Genomic DNA, 18852 nt, shown 5'->3' with positions numbered 1-18852 from the left:
ATCTATGTGATTATCACCAAAACTAAAGAGAAACTGTAGCCAAAGTCCATGTAATTCCTTTAACATAACTTGAGACTGACCCCCTGTCGTGGTTTAAGCCCATCCGGTAACAAAGCACCACGAAGCCGATCACTCACTCTCCCCCCAGATGGGATGAGGAGGAGAAAATATAAAGAAAAGCTCATGGGTTGAGACAAGGACAGGGAGGGATCACTCACCACTTATGGTCATGGGCAAAAGACAGGCTCAACTTGGGGAAGAAATGAAATCAATTTAATTTACTACCAATCAAATCAAAACAAGGATACTGAGAAGTAAAACCAAATTTTAAAACACATTCCCCCCACCCCTCCCTCCTTCCCGGCTCAACTCCCCTCCTGATTTTCTCTACCTCCTGCCCTCAGCGGCGCAGGGGGACGGGGAATGGGGGTTGGGGTCAGTTCATCACACCTTGTCTCTGCCGCTTCTTCCTCTTCAGGGGGAGGACTCCTCACTCTTCCCCTGCTCCACCGTGGGGTCCCTCCCACAGGAGACAGTCCTCCGCAAACTTCTTCAACGTGAGTGCTTTCAGTGGGCTGCAGTCCTTCATGAACTGCTCCAGCGTGGGCCCTTTCCATGGGCTGCAGTCCTTCAGTCACAGACTGCTCCAGCACAGGGTCTCCCACGGAGATGGTCTCCCATCTTGGGGGTCATCCCCCTGCTGCGGCGTGGGGTCCTCCCCGGGCTGCAGGTGGGCATCTGGTCCCCCGCTCCCCTTCATGGGCTGGAGGGGGACAGCCTGCCGTCTCACCACGGGCTGCAGGGGCATCCCCTCCTCCGGCGCACCTCCTCCCCTCCTTCCTCACTGACCTCAGTATCTCCATCGGTGTTCCTCTCACATTCCAACCCCTCTACTCACTGCACATTCCCCTTCTTAAATCTGTTCTCCCAGAGGCGCTACCACCATCGCTGATCGGGTTGGCCTTGGCCAGAGGCAGGTCCAACTTGGAGCCAAGGAAGCTTCTAGCAGCTTCTCATAGGAGCCACCCCTGCAGCCCCTCCCCTGCTACCAAAACCCTGCTACCAAAACCCTGCCACACACACCCAAAACACCCCTGATGTAGTGCAGCCCACTGGCATAACAGAGGCTCCATCATTACACCCAGACTAATGAAGGGAGGGGCAAAAAGTTTGTGCCAGCTTCTGGATTAGACAAATGGAAAACTATTTGCCTCCCTATATTCAAGGAGAATGAATTTCACAAAATCATCCAGGCTTTTTGCAATAAGTTCTATTTTGAAATAATTGTCCCATTAAAACAGTAGAGATTTATCTTTATAGATACAAGGTACATTACACTAGCTCTTCTTCTTATGAAAGAGGTCTTGATTTGCTTTGAGAGTTTTTGGTATTTTAGTTTGTTTGTTTTTTAAGATTTTTCTGAGCCTTAAAGAAGATTTGTTCTTCCACCTTTTCAAGCTAAAGGATTATGAGATCATATTTTGTGTTTTGGAACCCTGTAAGCCTTCCTTTGGAAAAGCATTCAGTTTATTCACAAGCATTGTGACAAGTTTATGGTCAACAACCTTGTTTTCCTCTCAGCAGGTCCAGCATAGGAATGCAGCTACAATGCAGTCCTTAAGTCAACCGGAATTCAACTGAATTGCAAGGGAACTTGGGAATCCATGTACTAGTATAAATTCTTTTCATTATTATGAAATTTCTGCATTAGTGACTTCCTGATTTTTTCTTTTAAAGAAAAAAAGAAAAAAAGAAAAAAAACAGCATTCACTTCTTCCCCTTCCCTCATTTCACCTACACACAGGACAAGCATCTTTTCTCCAGCACAACAGGGGGCATGCTGAAAAGTTTGAACTGGCAACTCAGTTTTGTCAAGTTTTTCTGTGAAAATGGGATTACTGTAATCATTAATCATAGGACCAGCCATTGCCTCTGAAAGAATGCCAATATGTCTTCATCAGCACACCTCAGAGTAAAGGCAAGTATTCAAATGACTGTTTTGTTTAGATATAGGGACTTCTTACGCTATTTAAAATGAAGAACTTTCACAAAATTTGCAATTGGGATATAATGGGAAGGAAAGAGAAATACTGATCTTTGAGACCTAGGCAATTAGGATCCATACCAGTGAAAGACTTGTGAGTCACAGCATGCCTTAAAAGAGAAGAACAAGGGCTGCAGCCTTCCCTGATGAAGGATGGTTGTAAACACATAGGCACAGCAACATGACATCCAACACAACAATCCGGCAAGCATGTAGTGATAGATTTTTCAAGCAGAGTTATGATGGATGACCTATTATACTCCCTCTTACCTAAGCAGTACATCCCAAGCTCAAGAAAGGTTATATGGGTGGTCTAGCAGGCTTTATTTCTTATATGACAGCTCTAAAATGATGTTCTTAAAATTTACTTTTATTTCTTTAAAAAGTTTTCTAGCTTCTTCTTTTTTAATGTTCCTGTGACACTATTTGCGTGCTGACTCCATCAGTTTTGAGCAACACCACCTGTGTTACACAGATTACAGAACGTATGTCTACTTCAAGCAATATGTCTTCAAGCAAGATGGGTTTCCCTCATACATTGCACCTCAGAAGTGGTCTTTCCCCATATATTCTAAGCATGCCGACCACATAGCAAAGACTGCTTGCCAAGGTTACTGAGAGCCAAGGTACTGTGATCCCATACAGATGTGTTATGTATGCAAATCTGCAGTAGCAAACAAAAAGGCCAGGATGAAGCTTCTTTGCTGCCTAATCTTGTTGACATTTGAATCACTGTTGCTGACGGTGCTTGTGTAGGTCACCGTGACAGCTCATGAGAAGGTGTATCACCTAACTCATGTGCTTAGCTCCTTTCTAAGCAGGACATCAGCGTGAAACGACATCCACTCTGAGTCGTGGTTAGCACTTCACAGAAAGTCTGGCATCAAACAAGCTGCCCTCGTTACCCAAGAGGGAGCCTGCAGGGAAACATTGCTATTTGCTGCCTCTGTCCTGGCTAGAAATGAGCTCGCCCGCACTGCTGAAATGAGGTGACTATTACCACTACATCACAATCTCATTTCAAACCACATTATTTCTCCTGTTCAACAGCAAAGTCTAAAAGGGAAAACACAAAAGCAAACAGTATTGACAGGTTCAATTTAATAAACAAAGTTTTTATGAATATTGTAAATCAGAGTCATTCAGACTTTGAAGACTTCTGACAAATATTTCAGCCCGCCAAAAAGAACACTTGAAGAGATCAGTCAGATGAAACATCTTTGTGAGTCCTGAATACAAACTGATTATTTTCTACAGTGGTGGGGGGATGTCTTCCTATGCCCATAAACACATACTTCCACTGATATTAATGGAGAGAAGAACAGTCTCATTAGTGTTGTATATTTATCTTTTTATTTTTTCAGTCTGAGGATTTCTTGGATAAATTTAATTAAACTGTGCCTGTGCTTTCACGCTTTGAGAACTTGGCATGGGTGGTTGAAATGTGCGTGCTTACTTGATAGTCTGCTTCATTTGCTTAACAGTTTTGGAGGGAGGAAAAAAAAAAAAAAAAAGGTGGGGGGAGGAAGAAAGCATGTCCTCCAAGTCACTTTGACTAAAACCTGCATTTCTGCTTCACTCAACATTTACATAAAATCATTAAACTTGCTTGTCTGATTATAGAAGGACAGAAACTGATTTTAATTCCAATAACCTGGTCACTCCACATTAGCACTGTACAGAGAGGACATGATGACACCATTTTTCCCTTTCTTTTGCGTTTTGCTATGTAAAGTAGCTTACATACCACTGCATGGATCTGTAATATATCAGTACCAGCCTAGAAGCTGAAAGCATACGATGACCTTGGCAAGCAGGTAAGAATACACAACACAGTGTTTAATTCATCGTTATCTAATTGCTGACTCTTTTTCTGGAAAAGCTATTATTTCTCTGTTTGTCTGTTTTTTTCACTGTGAACTCCAAAGCGGGTAATCTCACATCTGAAGTACTTATTTGGGACTAAAAATTGAGGATAAAATCTAGGTCCTGCTGTAGTTGAAGGGAGTTTTGTCACTGACTTCAAAAGTGTTATAATTTCACCTTGTGAAATTTAAAGTCCTTGCCTGGTGAATCTTGCATATTTTTTCCATGAATACCCAATTCTGTCAGCTCTGAAATACTAAGTCTAAGGGGATGCTGCAGGAAAAGTACAGGAGAAAAATGGAGCACTCGGTTTAAATGAAAACAGATCCGTGTGCAGGACTGGAGTGAGAGGCCAAATTTGGGGAGCCTACAAAAGAAGTAACAGAGAAAATCAAAACGCTGTAACATTAGCAATTTACTTGACTATCAACTTCATGTATGCATTGCAAGCATACTGCATGTGGAGAGCTATACCATTTCACGAGCTGGTAAATTCTGCTACAAAAATCTTTAAATGTGGGGTTTGGTTAAGGTCCCTTTCATCACTGAAAGCCACACAGAACATCGAAAAGCAGTTTTAATTAATGCCACCTTTCTGTTCATCCTATACTTTCCAGGGAAAACAATATTGTAATAATATTTTTTGACATTTTACCTCACTTCATATGATGAGCAAATCTTTTCAATGCATAATCAGTCTGCTGTAAGTTTTCACCTAGAAAGAGGCTCTGAAAAAAACAAACACATGAGCAAAAATTCACTAAGCAAGGAACACAACCATACTTTCATCCAAAAACCCAAAAGTACTCAACCCAGATGTGCAACACCAGAGTTTAAGCCATTCTTTCTCTTTATGGTGTCTGAACCAGAGCCTCCCATCTATTTTGGTTTGACTGCAGTAAAAGCAAAATAATATTCTTATAGTCAAATTCATTAACATGCAGAGTATAGACTCATACAGAAGAGGGGGTACAAGAGCAGAAAGCAAGCTAACCCCACATTCATCAACACAAACCTTTTACATTTAGGTGGACTGCAAAGTGAGTTACCTAGTTTTGCCCTGATTTCACTTTTGTCAACCAGCAACTTTAGCACATGGTCAACCAAATTCTGTAAGCCTGTCATACATGATACTTGCACAGATGCTCGTTTAGCTTCCTTCTGTCCTCAAATTCAGCCAAACTACTGTATTCACATGTCCCAGTGAAAGACCTTTTTTGAGCCAGCACACACTTCTGCCCATAGAGATAACCAAACACCTAGAGCACACTATATGCAAACACAGAATAAAAGTATGCAAACAAACCTTTGCATTGCATTCTCATAGATGTAAATTATAATCACCTCCTCTTCCACCTTGTGGCAAGGAAAAAGGACACCCCTGTGGAGCCTGCTCCTTTCCAGAAGTACAGACAATCCTGATCTCCAGGCACAATGATTGCATAGATTAGCTTTCTTTGGGTATGCTCTTATCAAACTCAGATGTTTCTTGGTTATCCATGCAACTTACCTAGCACTATCCCACCAGAACTATCTTCCCTGCAGAAAGGTGCTGCACCCAATATCCATTCATCTCTGCGTTGCTGTAATTAATGCTAAGCTCCAAATTGGATTAGCCATGTAAGGCAGCTCCATAAACAAGTTAATAGGATCTCTCTGCTAACAACACTGTTACCAATATCCAATTACTGTAACCAGGTATTAACCTAATGCTGTTAATCTGTCAGATTCTAAAAGTTAAAGCACACTGCTGTAACATTTTAATACAATTAAAAAGTAATTTTTCCCCTTGACTAAAATATGTGTATTAATTAACACTTTATTTTTATATTAACATTATTCACAGCAATGGATATGTAGAAAACAAACAAACAAAAAACCCAAATCAGCTCAGGGCCTGGGACTTCTATTACTGCATTAGTCCAACAGTGATTTTGACCTTTATTTTTTTTGCCTGTTAGAATAAGACCAATGTGTCCAACCCACTTCTCTAAATAAATGGCAAGAAGTTTTTAACAATTCTTCTAAACCCCTTGAAAAACAATTAATAAAAATAGTAATGATTACTACCAGAATTCACTGTGGAAAAATAAGGAGAAAACCTGCTCATTATTTAAAACTTTTCTCTCCCAGCTTCTTTTACCCAAACGTTAAATACAGTCTATCAATGAAGAAATGGCAAATTACTAAAAAGAGAGCCATCAGCTCATTTAGAACAGAACACAAATTGTACCAGACAACTGATTGTTTTTGATGTTCCGTATAAGAAAGGGACTAACCCAATAATTATGATTTCTGTTTGTTCGTTCACTTTTAGCATAGCAAGTCATGAGCTTGCTAAGCGCTTACGCCATCTTGGGTACAGGAAGCTATTGTAGTACATCAAGATACAGCAAGATGAGCACAAAAGAAAAAACAAAGACCCACTAAAATTTGCGTTCCGGACAGCACAGTTATCTCTCAAAACCCCATTATTTTCTGAATATCCTTCCCACTGTAAAAAAAAGAAAAAAAAAAAAAAAAAGAAAAAAAAAAAAAAAAAAAAAAAAAAAAAAAAAAAAAAAAAAAAAAAAAAAAAAGAAAAAAAAAAGAAAAAATGTAACAATAGCTAACTTATCACAGGATTCACGTTTCTGAATGAATACTAATTCCATTCCTGCTCCCAGTTGAACGTGCTCAGCTCAGCTCCAGGTAGGCAAATAGATGCACTCTACTGGGGGCAGTAGCTGTGGGCTCATCTCACACCTCCTATGGGCTCCACACCCAGGACCTCCTGGGGAGACCCATCCCTCCCCACTACAGCTCGAGGAGCTATCTGTGTGTGCCCACCAGGCTGGTGGGGATGGCCAGGACCCGGCTGCCACCCCGCTGCCCCCGGGGCAGTGGTGCTGCTGCTGCTAGCTGGTGCTGGGGGTGCTGGAGAGGCAGACGTGGAGAAACCGGTCACAGCTGTAAGCAAGCCAGATCACAGTGTGAGGTTTACACACCATAGTATGGGTAAGGGATTCAGCTTGCCCTGAAGCAGAAAGAGCTTTTAACTTAGCATAGGATCAGAAGACTGATCTTCTCAAGAGTCTGAGGGATAAAGGAGACGTTAATTAGGGTTACAGCAATAGACGTCACCTTAGGTATGTCGTGAGTTTTCTGTTAACTTTAAGCATGAGAAAGAAGCATATCAGAAAACAAACTAGGCTGCAATCACTAAAGCATAAAACAATACTGTGAGGCTGGTGTACAAGCCAGAAATCTGAGGCACAAAATCAGATGCAAGTAGAAAGAGATCTCAAGGGTACAAGAAGTAGAAGGAACTAATGTAAGTAACACCAACTTCAAATGTGTAAGACAGAGAAAGAAAAGAGCATGTTAGGGCATATGCAGAAAAGTTTCCAGTCCATCTGGTCCAGCTAATGTAAAGACACCTTTGCTAGACACTTAAAGAACTGACAGAAGCACTCTCATGGAGAAACAGGGAAACAGTGGAAAACAAACAATGATCTTTAAAAGCCAGGGTCTTACAGACCAGCAGCATGAAGGAACATAATTGCATGGCAAATGTGTAAGCCCACATAGATTCAGAAGTTGCAGAGTTACGTTCTCAGTGTGGTGGGGCACAACTAATATTTCCTGGCTGCCAATTTACTTACTTAATGTGGCTTTAGTGCTTCTTGACCTGAATAGGTGTATTCACTTTAACACTTACTCTTCTGGTACAGACCCACTGACTCAGGTCTCTGCTTGATCTGGAAGCACAAATGTGTGGTTCAACGCACAGCACTGATATGTCCTACAACCCTTTGTATGGAAAACAACTTTACTCATGTCTACATTATATTTCCCTTATGAAAAATCAATAATTTGAGAAAGACTTCAAAGTCAGTAATATAAAGATAATAAACATACCATTCATCAGCTTAAGTACTATTAAAATGATAGATAATGGTATATGCTAGTAAACTTCCAAAGAAGTAGTCCTAACTTTCTCTTCCATGGGAAAAATTGGATAAAACTAAAAAATTGTAAATAAAACACTATCATGTCATTACAAGTCTGAGGTACAAATTATCAGAAGTCCATCAATTCCTCCTTGTACAATACAAGCTGTAAAAAAGCACAATCGCAAGACTGTGACTTGTTAGTCCACCCTTTTCTGACACCCCACATAAGCCTGTGTGTTTTACAGTAATAGGAAAAACCCTTAAACCGACAAAACTCCAGACCACTCATTGGTCCACTTATAATGCTCAAGGAAATCTTCCTGAGAGCTTCTACATGCCTTTCTTCATATGCTAGAGCTCACACTGCTTGTATAGTACTACAATGAAAAGTGCAGTTATATATTTTTTAAACGCCTGATAAACAAATCCTTCCATCTCTTAATACAGCCCAGAAGTCTTTGTTTCATTTTATACTTCCTTAGGTAATATAGCTGATTGAAAGTGCACCACATTTGAAAAATATAACTGTATAAACTTAGAGTATGTTCTCAATAATACCAGTGAATTGTTAATTAAATATAATTACTACTTACTCAGGATCAAGGGAAGAAGGACTTTGGAAAGTGTAATCAAAAACAAGTCAGGAGGATCAGGACATGCAGGAACAGAAACTTAACTAACATGTCACAGGAGAGATACCACAGGGAGATTGCCACATTTGACCATCAATCAAAGATCTGACATAGAAAAGAGACTTCATAAAATTTCCTCTCCTACCCATCAGTCCGTACTGGACAGCTTTTACCTTTATTTACGTCACTCAGTAATGGGAGGCCTTATATGTTCTTTCAGACAAAGCAGAGCCACTGAGACACCCACATTCAACATATCCACACACACGTGTATATAAAACATTGATTCTTCTAGGCTGAATGAATAAACTGTATAGCCAGCAGAAGTTCTCTGAATTTGAGACACCTTGCTGTCTGCAACAGAACAGGTCAATGGTTCAGAAATCTTTTCCAAACCCTTCTACAATCCCAAAGCGCCCTGCATAAGAACAGAGATGCAAGCTGCAACACTTGCTAGTGCTTGAGGGTTTTATTTTAGTTTTTTCCCTCTCCAGGCTAAAAGGCAAGCAATGGGAAGAGAGATTGCTATATATCTAACAATTTTGCAACCTAAAAATCAAGACTTACAAATGCTGTGTAAAGTTACCCTTTCTAAATAAATCTGTATTATTTCTCCATCTATAATTCAATTTTCAATAACTCTATTGGCATGAGAAGTTATACAAGTCTTGACAAAGTTAATACATCAACTTTGGCCATATAGGGAAGGTATTATAGTGGCAGTGGGTTAGACTGTCTTATACAGTATCCCAGCTGCAACATCCTGGAAACATTCTGTACCTCGCCTATTGTTAAGTCTATGAACACCAAAGGATGCAAGTTTTCACTGAATCCCACTTACCAACAGTTGGAACCTAGTATCTCCAGTGTAAGTAAATATTAAACACGTTACATGCACTTGCTAGAGCCACAAAACAATAAAGCAGATGTAGGTTTGCATTTTTTGATTATTTTGTAAAGAAGTAGATTTGAAAAGTAGCCTATAGAGGTATGGAACACAAGACTACAAAAACATAATACCTTCATCAAAACACATTTTTGTTGTGCGGTAAAGAAGAGCTGGGAACAGATTCCTATTTCATATGCTAATTAAATTGGCTGGGTTTCTCTGTAGGACCACAGTAAAGGTAATATGGTCTGTGGACTGGGGCTATTAAGAGAAGACACTTCCATTCCATTTTGATCCTCAGACCCTCCCCAGCTAACAGGAGGATTCATGCACAATATCAGGCAGGCAAGTTATTTACATAAAATTGTCATGCCTCAGAACTTCACATGTTCCTCCCAGGACATGCCAGGACGTAGGTAGGTACATCAGGGCAACTACTCCTACTGCCACATTATTTTCAGGCCACTCCTGATGACCAGCGTACCCAAGGAAACGTTAGCCAAGAGCATGTTTCCTGCCGGGTTCTTGAGGGGTATATCATCAGATACTGAGAAACCCCCCAGCACTTCTTGACTCCACCACCAGCCGTTGCTGGACTTCCCTGCCTGATCGATTAAAAGACCCTTCCTTCTCATACATCATAAATATACCATGTATGTACATAAATATACCACTTCTCTTCCGAGCTACTTTTTAACCTGTCTACAACAGGGAAGAGCCCTGCTTGTACCCTTCTCCCTTACATCCTTCCAAACACACAGACAAAAATAATTTCTCCTAAAAACGTAGGACACCCTGCAGTGCCTTAGCCCATCTGAGCCTGTGTCAGGATGAATACTCCTTTCTAACACAGGAATCCCTTGTTGGGCTTCCTAAGAAGTCCCTGCCTCATGCACACACCATCCCCAGCCTTCTCCTACTCATCATGTTGGCAGCCCAGGGCCACAACAAAGGTGCTGGAGGAGGAATGGGAGAGAAGGGGCACAGCAAAGAGCCTGCCCACATACTCATTCACCACAAGGCCTGTGTACAGTCTTACCTATATGCCGCCCAAATATTTCCCTGCCCATGGTGCCACCACATTAGTCTGAACTCAGAGGCTATTACCCCTCCCCAGCATTCATTCTTCATTTTCTCTCCTGCATGTTCCCCATCTCTGTTGTCTCAGCTCCTCTTACCCAAAGTAGTAACTTGTCAGATACGACCTACATTCAGCTTAATTTTATTGAGAGTAGGTAATCTACTACTCAAGCAGAGATGTGCAGAGATGTGAGAAACACTCAGAGACATGCAAACACACAATCCCGGCCTGTTCACTTGCTGGGCCAAAAGCACTTGGAAAGTTGGGGTACTTGAAGCCCATGATGTTTTGCAGCTTCAGCTTAGCATGTGGCAAGACAAATCCTGCTGGCAGCTCCTGGTCTTAGACCTTTTATAGTCACCTGGCTGCCAGGCCAAGTCCCTGCTGGAAGCTCCTGCAGTTGCAAAGTCCCATTGGGGGCCACCACACTTGCATACAGGGCAGTAAATCCAGAAAACATGTTATAAACCATAGAAACACTTTGTTATCAAGTATAAAAAAATATCTTGGTAAGTGCAAGCAGACTGTACTGGCCTTGCAAAGGGACTACTTAACCTTGAAAGAGGTTCTACATTCAGCAGCACTGAATTTACCCATCCATTGAGAGAACAAACAATAAAACAAATACAAAAGAGAACATTTATAAAAAGGTAAGTCCCTTTTCAGTGACACTGGTATCTTTTACTCAGAGCACAGTCAGATTACATAAATAAAATTATTTTTTATTCTTCTTAGTGGACAAGTACACCATATTCAAAGAACAGCTTGAAACAATTTTACACAGGCCCCCTTTATTTACTGTGGCCAATACAAACTGGTGTTTTTCCAAAAGACAGCACTTAGCCACAGAAAAAAATCTCTCAAGATCTTTTCAGATTTACTTCTATGCTAGAGGCTATGTCCATGGAAGGGCAGATAACTCAGAAAAGGAACATAAATACAAACCCTGTCTGTCTTGACCCTTATAGGAAGTTAAAAAAAAAGCATTCCCTGAGAAAGACTGATAGTCTGAAAGATCATCTAACTACGCCAAACAAAAATTAAGTTACTAGACTCCCCTCCTTGTCTTTTTCAGTCCTTGCAACAAAATTATGAGCCATTACACATTACATTAAAAAATATGAGCCATGCACTCAGAACACATTTATTATCAGATTATTCATCCCTGCTTAGATGTGTGTGGCATTATAACAAGTCATGATCACATGCTGAACTCAGATTCAGCAGTCCAGAGAGTGCAGGACATAGTCTGGGAGCAAGCACAGTTGTGGTGGAGGAGGAGATGATGGCTGATCTCCCAGTCCTGCCTGCAGGTTCCCAGAGACTCACAGTGTTACGTCCCAGTGCCAATTTAGATGTGAAGGGATCTTATCCTCCAGCTACCACTCTGGAAGGGCATGACAGACTTGTTGGTCCTATGTTATTGCCTCCCTTTGTACCCTAGGCCATCTGAGACATTCTCTGAAGCATTTGTAATCTGGGATGTAGCTCTCCACCTCTTATTTCCAGATTAAAGTCCACCCTCAGTCACAACAAGCAAGGAGTGCACAATAAGGAGACAGTACTTTTTCTGCAGTCACATCCTGCACTAGAGTGAAAAGAGAAGACAAGGTCAGCATAAACTCTTGTTCTCAATATCCAGTATTTTGGAAAGAAAAAAGATGAAAAAGGTTATCACTCCTTAAATAGGTGACCAGTATTCCTCAGCTTTTTTATACCATATGCCAGTCTGGAAGACAAGAGCACTTATGTGGGGTTTGGGTCAGGGAACAATCCTCGCATGGTCACTGCCTCTTAACTCTATCCTGTAGTCCTCTTTCAGGATTCCTCACCTCAATTCAACTCATTCATAATATAAGGTGATCAAGAAATAGATTCACTGACATGCTGCTGCTACTCCTGAAGGGGATGGTGTGGGTTCCCTAACAGAGACTATTGACGCAGGCCTTCCCTCTTCATTCAGGGTGTAAAAAAAGGTATGGTCCAGATGAACCCTTGTAGCTCACTGTGGATTCTTCCTGGCTACCTTACAGCTCTAGAGAAGAGCTGGTGAAGATATTTTGGCAGCACAGATAGGCTGAGGCACACTTTCCCCAGAAAGAGGCTATCCACCAGCTATATGACATTTCTAAGGCTAAGGACAGGGTTAAGGGAAGCTTGCAGTTGTGCAGATGTGCAAAGCATTTGACCACTTTTCTTACAAGACATGCCTCCGTTCCTGAAGCCTGGTGTGCTTCCTTTCCCTCTCTCTTCTCCTCCCGAAAATGTGCTTATTCCACATTTCAGACTGCAGCCTCTTTGTTAAAGCCCTTCTGGATCTTCTCTGCAAGAGGATCACCTCCCTGAACAGTTGTTATTACTTCAGAATAGACCTCCCTTAACCTTCCACGTGGCTTTGTGGACAGCTCTGTTAAAACTGCTTTGCATTCACACACTCTCTATTGAAAGGAAGGCATAGATCTTCTCCCTGAGCTTTTAGTAGAGCAACTCTCCAAAGCAGCATGTCGTGTGTGGAAGCATCCCAGCAGCAGTGGGAGATGGATGGTGTGGACCATGCCTTGTGTCCTTTAGAGAGAACTGTTGGCAGAATTGGGTCATTCCAAGTGGGTCCCTGTGAGGTGCGAGCCGTTCAAACTGTCTGCACACACATTGGAGGGTGGATGCTCCTGAGGTTTCACCCACACGCATCAGATGGGGCACCCTACCAGCACCGCTAGGCACTAGCTGGGAAAACTGGATCCCTGGGGAAGCCTATCAGTGCAGTACAAGACAGGCCCATGAACACCTGAAGTCGTAGTAGACATGCTTTCAAGATTGGTGGCTGGTGACGACTGATAAGAATCCATAGCTCCTTTTATAGCATTTCATAATATGATAAGTGCACAGCAGAAATAGCCAGAGTGCTTTTTCTTGGGCATTTTCCCAAAGATGGTGATTATGAGCACGGCATAGACTCTAATGTCCAATAATGACAGAGGTTCACCAGCTATACATGCTATTTTTTAAATGATTCTTCAGTATCCAAAGGCTTTATTCAATAAATGTTCTAAGCTGACAATGTAGCAGTTAAGATTGAAAAGGCATTTTTCATGCTTCTATACACCCTTAAAAATTTCAGTTAGCCTATATACCTTTAATGGAAAATACAGCAAAAATCATGATATGCTATGCATCTACAGATGGCAGATGTGTAACTCTGATGTCCAATGTTTACGGTACAGAAAAAAAATCAGTTTTGTAGTGGCTTGCCATCTAACACCATGGATTAATCACTTCTGGGATAAATCATGAAAGTTTCCTTCTGTAACAAAATAGTAGTGTTCATACAGCACGGTATGTAATGGGAACTACAGAAGAAACCGATCTATCCAAGCACTGCGTGGATTTATTGAGACTGATTTATCAGTTTTAATTCACCTAAGCTCAAAAATATCCTAAGCTCTCTCAGCATATGAGAAATTACTTTTATTTGGCTCCAAAATAAAACATTAATTCAGGTAAGTTTTTCTTGAGATTTGTCAAAACAGTTTTATGACCTCATCAAGACTCTTTAGATTAATTCAAAATTAAGTTAGAAAGAAATCCCTGAACACAGGTGCATTGTACAAGTCATACAAGAATTTCAGGAAAGCTGTTTAAATTACTCATAATGGAATTTGTCTAAGACATTAAATTTAACATACCTTTTCTTGCAAAAGTACCACAGGATTTAAAACAGTCTGCTCGGTTCTTTAGCTTGTCCTCTTACCGTAAGCAGAACAGCACAAACAGCATAATACTTTTAAGCCCCCATTACAGTATAAAATAAAAAGGAAGAGGACACCTCACATTATTTCCAGCAGTGCCTATGCTGATACCAGAAGTCACAGATAAACCTTGTTAAGCTTATGAAATCCCATAGAAGCACTATACAGATTAGTAGTAGTAAATGTAGTTATTCTGTATACCAAACTACCCAGAAGTACTTTGATTTAGCTAGATTAATTCAGGTTTGATAACATCAAAACTTCAGGTCATTTTGCTGGTTATACATGGTTTCTGCCTAAGGTTTAAAGTGGTATTAAAGATTTAACATATAAGTTGTCGTTCTTTTGCTGGTTTTACTCTCTGGTACCAGCTCCCACGTGTCTCTAGGTCACCAAAACTGAATGTCCAGATATGTACACAGAATTTAATTCGTTAATTAACTATAGACTTTAACATAAGAAGAAAAAACATTATATTAATTGGAAACAAGAGCAAATCAATACTATTTTTTTCCCCAGAGCACTTTATATTATTACGCTACTTGTCTACCATTTAAGATGGTGATTACCCTCAGGAATTATGACATAAAAAGGTAAATCACTTCAGTTCAATAGACAATTCATATTACATGGAACAGTAATTCATACTTCAGCACATATGAAATCTCTTACCTCTGGGGTTTTCCTCCTCCATTTTTTTCCAGCTAAACACAAGATACAGACTATGAAAAATGTAAGTGAAAACTGCTCTTTTAAGCTCAAATATTCACAATCCAACTGTAAAATTTACAGTATGGAGAACTTTCCCATAAGGCATTAAACATTATTGATCCCAAGATGTGCAAGCTGAATATAAGAATGCTGTGTTCATCCTACTGACCCACGGATTCTCCTAATGGTGCCTTTTGTCACTATTACATAGTCTCTTTAGATACAACATCTGTAAAAATGACCATGTTGTTCCAGGAGGAAAGTTACTACAGGGACAGCAGTTAGAACAAAAAGTCTTGAATTAGGACTTCTGAATTTTATCCCTAATTAAAACAAAGCAGATAACACAGTGTGTTATCTACTATGAAGCACTTAATTGTCTCTCATTTGGATTGAGGATGGGTACAATAACATTTACATGTGATATAGCCATATGAATCATATACACACATGCATTTTCTACATATTTATCAACATCACAGATTTGTTACCAATCAGTACCCTTGCCTAAAGTTCCTACGCACACATACAATTATTATATTAACCAAGTAGGCCTCCAGAAATATTCTACACAGTGATTGAAGTTCCATGTACAAAAAAGTTCATTTCAGTTCACTACATTAAGTAGATGAAAGAGCGCAACAAAAACTGTTGTGTCAAGTTCTGACTGTCAAGTTGTGTCTGTTGTGACTGTCTGTTGTGTTAAGATCATGACTTCCATCAGTAATTAAAATTTTTTTTTTTTTTTTTTTAATAATATTGCAGTCCTAATGCTCTATCTTGTCACCATTTTGCTATTTATGTGGTGGCATTAAGCAGCCATAAGCAACAATAGCTGTTGCTGCAACTGTCTGTTTGCTGGACTCTAATAAAATGTGTCTACAGAAAATATCATATACAATGATCTACTCCTGCTGCCTTTGCTCTGGATAACTAAAAATAATAATACAAACAAATATTGTGACTTTGTTAGTGCAACGATGAGTACACAGCATGTCTCAGCAGATGACATGGTGGTCACAGGACTTTGGTTCTGCTGCAAACCCAGCTGGAGCATGCTTGTGTTTACTTGGAATATACCATTTAATACACCAAAAGTGTAGTGACCCATGGGGGACCAGCAAGTGACATTCCATCAGCAACTGATGTTGTTTACACAGATGCTGGAGAACATCAAGAGCTGTCTTTGACTGGTTTCAGTGACAGAGAACCCTGAGTGCAGAAGGGCCTTAAAGGCAGAAAGCAGAGTCAGCAGAGTACAGTGCTTGAAAGCTTTTTTGTACACAGAGACCCTGATGGCTTCAGTCTGGCTCTTGGCTCTTTGACCCACCCATCCCTGACTCTCCCAAGACCCCATAGTCTGAATTCAGCCACACTCTTTGCACACCACATCCCCTTGCTGCTGCCCTTGAAGCCTCCTCAGCAGCCATGTCCTGTGGGTATCATGTTGCACACAGACAGCTAGGTTTTGGGGTTTTTTTGTAGTTTATCTAAGCAGTTAACTTATCCGAAAGTCTTAAGCGATAGCCAGTCTAATAGTTCTGAACATCCTATTGACTGGAAAATCTATGGGGTTGTTTTCAAGTTCTAAATCTTGATGAAAATGCATTTGGCAAACTGATTTAGATTAAGCAGTGATCTGAGTGTCTGAGATTCAAGCTGTTTTCTGGACATTTTCTTGACACAGAATCTATTATTATCAGGTCCTCAGGGAAACCTGGAGGAGACCAGAAACCCCACATCTTTGTCTCTCATCTCCAGACCTTAAAGCTCCTTGAAGGGGAATTCCAACGGACCAAATTGTCTCAATGTAGAAGAGTAAATCTGTGAAACCAAGGCATGCTTCACACAATAAACAACAGAAAACTACTGACTTTCTATATTTAAGTTACCTTCAGGTATTTAGCAGAAGAATTCACTATCCAGCTCTGTTCTTCCAACATTTTTCCTTGGTACTATCATTTTGACATTCTGTTTTGAATTAACTCCCAAGGTGTATTGATTACTTTTCTCTTTTTGGTCTGCATTTTCCAGATTAGGAACAGTTCATTTCTACTCTACTACTACTAACAATGTCAACTTCTTCCCAAAGTCAACTATAAGCCTTATAGTACCTAATATTTCAAACATGTGTCTAGGTTGTATATGATTTTAGAAACAGTTGCCATTATTGCAGAAATTATTTAAATACACAAGCACACAAATGTACATACACACACATACATATAAAATAAAGTATTTCACACTCAAAAGACCTGCACTGAAAGACTATTAAGGTTGTAATTCCAAGTACTCAAAACCTAGGCAAAATGCCTGTATTCAGTTCTCTCTACACTATCAGTTTTTAATTTCACAAAGGTACTTCCCTTCCTGTGGGATAAGTTCTTCATCCAGTGTGTAGTGTGGGACCATACAACACAAATGAATCAGGGCTGAGTAGTGAAGGTTGCTGTCCATGCCTCATTTGTTGCCAATGCTGCAAGGAGTTAATAAATGGAGTTGGAGACAGACGGAAGAGAAGTGAGGGCTTGATGGTGAAGACAGTTGAATGCTGCTCTGGAGAACTGGATTTCATCCCTATCTCTGCCATCAAGCTCCAGTGTGATGCTGGGCAAACATTTCACAGATGGCTACTAATTGTGTCTTTCTCATTTCCTGCATGCACAGTGGGCAACACCTGAGGCTAGATTTACAGAAGTACTAAGCATTCAAACTGCAACTGTATTTTACTAAAGTGGTTTTCTGAATGGAAACACTGCCGTAAAAACTTGATACTTCTGAAAATTCAGATCTTGCCTCTTCAAACAAATGTTTGATTGATAATTTTGCTCATAAACTCCTGAAGAGTCAATTGTGTATTTTGTAAAATAGAGATAAGGCAGGCAATAAGTTCCCTTTGGCTATGGTTAGGATAAATTCATTAAAGTTTATGCAGCATTTCAAGACCATGGCCCTCTGATACAAAATTCCCACTACAACACTAATAATGATGATGTAGTGTATTTAGTGAGAAGTTACAATGAAGTGCACTAAATACAACATTCAGATATACATCGAGGAGGATTAAAAGTATAAGTACATGCACTGGACAACTGACAAGTTCCTCAGTATGTAAGACTTCTGAGAAAACGATGTGTGACCCACAGGAAAAACTGTTTTACAATATAACTATGTACATAATGTAAAGGACTCCTGATAGAAGGCAATTTTAATTCTGGTATCTCCTATCTTTCAAATATTTGATTTTTGCAATGCTAACATTTATATTTTCTGACACAATTTTTACTTACATGAATGCATATACATTATAGAAAGATTCCTGTCAAATTTCATAGCAGTTTGCAACTGTTGCCTCAGCAACTAAATTTAAACAGATCAGCTGGCTGCAATTTTGACCCTTTCTTTCTGAAGTTGTGTTGAAATTTAGCTTTTCAATACTTCTCAATATCCTTTTGCTCTGAAAATGAAAATATACCACAGAGCGCAGCGATAGGGTTCCTATGAGATTATAGGCAATTTCTGTCCATTGTTGTTGTACACTTCATAAATCAGACAGCCTGATAGTAGAAGTCACACAGGTTTCCTGTTCTCATCTAGTCCACTTGAAGAATTATTTCTGAAATTAGCCATACCCCCAATTCATACTGAGGAACAGGTTTGGAAGTTTTATCTCTATTTTTCAAACTTTGTAACTGAACTCTACTATTTTTGTCTACAGTTTGTGCATGCTGTCATTCTACACCAATGTTCAATAAAGATGAATGTTTCACAGTAGGGCTTATCCTGATCCTGTTGATGCACTGGTGGCTATACCTTGGCCTTCCCCTTTTCCTTTTATCATCAAATCACAAATTGGAGCCACCTCAAGGCTGCTCTAAACTGTGCTCAACTGCAATAGACTAAACAAAGCCCTTCTGGACTCAGGGATTTACTCTAAACAAATTTTTT

The 18852-nt window shown here is 40.1% G+C and overlaps 1 protein-coding gene across 5 annotated transcripts in view; it reads right to left on the bottom strand.

Moving 5' to 3' along the window:
- The window catches only part of GRID2 (glutamate ionotropic receptor delta type subunit 2), a 740237-nt gene that overhangs the window by 436527 nt on the left and 284858 nt on the right, over positions 1 to 18852 (bottom strand). Inside the window, exon 1 of one of the 5 annotated variants that reach the window (XM_030020220.2) lies at positions 4566 to 4586. The exons of the other annotated variants lie outside the window; for them this stretch is intronic. The gene's annotated coding sequence lies outside the window, so the exon portion shown is untranslated. Of the gene's footprint in view, positions 1 to 4565; positions 4587 to 18852 lie in introns of those variants that run through there. 5 annotated transcript variants of the gene reach the window in all.

This window comes from Aquila chrysaetos, chromosome 1, assembly GCF_900496995.4.
Source record: "Aquila chrysaetos chrysaetos chromosome 1, bAquChr1.4, whole genome shotgun sequence".
In the NCBI taxonomy this organism is placed as follows: domain Eukaryota; kingdom Metazoa; phylum Chordata; class Aves; order Accipitriformes; family Accipitridae; genus Aquila; species Aquila chrysaetos.
Note: the sequence above shows the minus strand (reverse complement) of the source record. Positions and strands in the feature narration are given on the sequence as shown.